The following is a 1957-nucleotide window of genomic DNA, read 5'->3' as shown; positions in this document are numbered from 1 at the left end:
CCCGAGTTCGAGTCTCGGTCGGGCACGCAGTTTTAATCTGCCAGAAAGTTTCATATCAGCGCACACTCCGCTGCAGAGTGAAAATCTCATTCTGGAAACATCCCCCAGGCTGTGGCTAAGCCATGTCTCCGCTATATCCTTTCTTTCAGGAGTGCTAGTTCTGCAAGTTTCGCAGGAGAGCTTCTGTAAAGTTTGGAGGGTAGGAGACGAGATACTGGCAGAGGTAAAGCTGTGAGTACCGGGCGTGAGTCGTGCTTCGGTAGCTCAGTTGGTAGAGCACTTGCCCGCGAAATGCAAAGGTCCCGAGTTCGAGTCTCGGTCGGGCACGCAGTTTTAATCTGCCAGAAAGTTTCATATCAGCGCACACTCCGCTGCAGAGTGAAAATCTCATTCTGGAAACATCCCCCAGGCTGTGTCTAAGCCATGTCTCCGCTATATCCTTTCTTTCAGGAGTGCTAGTTCTGCAAGTTTCGCAGGAGAGCTTCTGTAAAGTTTGGAAGGTAGGAGACGAGATACTGGCAGAGGTAAAGCTGTGAGTACCGGGCGTGAGTCGTGCCTCGGTAGCTCAGTTGGTAGAGCACTTGCCCGCGAAAGGCAAAGGTCCCGAGTTCGAGTCTCGGTCGGGCACGCAGTTTTAATCTGCCAGAAAGTTTCATATCAGCGCACACTCCGCTGCAGAGTGAAAATCTCATTCTGGAAACATCCCCCAGGCTGTGGCTAAGCCATGTCTCCGCTATATCCTTTCTTTCAGGAGTGCTAGTTCTGCAAGTTTCGCAGGAGAGCTTCTGTAAAGTTTGGAAGGTTGGAGACGAGATACTGGCAGAGGTAAAGCTGTGAGTACCGGGCGTGAGTCGTGCTTCGGTAGCTCAGTTGGTAGAGCACTTGCCCGCGAAAGGCAAAGGTCCCGAGTTCGAGTCTCGGTCGGGCACGCAGTTTTAATCTGCCAGAAAGTTTCATATCAGCGCACACTCCGCTGCAGAGTGAAAATCTCATTCTGGAAACATCCCCCAGGCTGTGTCTAAGCCATGTCTCCGCTATATCCTTTCTTTCAGGAGTGCTAGTTCTGCAAGTTTCGCAGGAGAGCTTCTGTAAAGTTTGGAGGGTAGGAGACGAGATACTGGCAGAGGTAAAGCTGTGAGTACCGGGCGTGAGTCGTGCTTCGGTAGCTCAGTTGGTAGAGCACTTGCCCGCGAAAGGCAAAGGTCCCGAGTTCGAGTCTCGGTCGGGCACGCAGTTTTAATCTGCCAGAAAGTTTCATATCAGCGCACACTCCGCTGCAGAGTGAAAATCTCATTCTGGAAACATCCCCCAGGCTGTGGCTATGCCATGTCTCCGCTATATCCTTTCTTTCAGGAGTGCTAGTTCTGCAAGTTTCGCAGGAGAGCTTCTGTAAAGTTTGGAAGGTAGGAGACGAGATACTGGCAGAGGTAAAGCTGTGAGTACCGGGCGTGAGTCGTGCTTCGGCAGCTCAGTTGGTAGAGCACTTGCCCGCGAAACGCAAAGGTCCCGAGTTCGAGTCTCGGTCGGGCACGCAGTTTTAATCTGCCAGAAAGTTTCATATCAGCGCACACTCCGCTGCAGAGTGAAAATCTCATTCTGGAAACATCCCCCAGGCTGTGGCTAAGCCATGTCTCTGCTATATCCTTTCTTTCAGGAGTGCTAGTTCTGCAAGTTTCGCAGGAGAGCTTCTGTAAATTTGGAAGGTTGGAGACGAGATACTGGCAGAGGTAAAGCTGTGAGTACCGGGCGTGAGTCGTGCTTCGGTAGCTCAGTTGGTAGAGCACTTGCCCGCGAAAGGCAAAGGTCCCGAGTTCGAGTCTCGGTCGGGCACGCAGTTTTAATCTGCCAGAAAGTTTCATATCAGCGCACACTCCGCTGCAGAGTGAAAATCTCATTCTGGAAACATCCCCCAGGCTGTGGCTAAGCCATGTCTCCGCTATATCCTTTCTTTCAGGAG

The 1957-nt window shown here is 51.8% G+C and overlaps 1 non-coding gene across 1 annotated transcript; it reads left to right on the top strand.

The window, feature by feature from the left end:
* The first annotated feature begins 554 nt into the window (after positions 1–554).
* On the top strand, positions 555–631 carry Trnas-cga (transfer RNA serine (anticodon CGA)). The gene has a single exon. It is a non-coding gene; the product is annotated as a tRNA-Ser (tRNA).
* The last annotated feature ends 1326 nt before the right edge of the window (positions 632–1957 follow it).

Source organism: Schistocerca cancellata, chromosome 3, assembly GCF_023864275.1.
Source record: "Schistocerca cancellata isolate TAMUIC-IGC-003103 chromosome 3, iqSchCanc2.1, whole genome shotgun sequence".
NCBI classification, from domain to species: Eukaryota; Metazoa; Arthropoda; class Insecta; order Orthoptera; family Acrididae; genus Schistocerca; species Schistocerca cancellata.
This window is presented reverse-complemented; position numbering and strand designations above follow the sequence as displayed.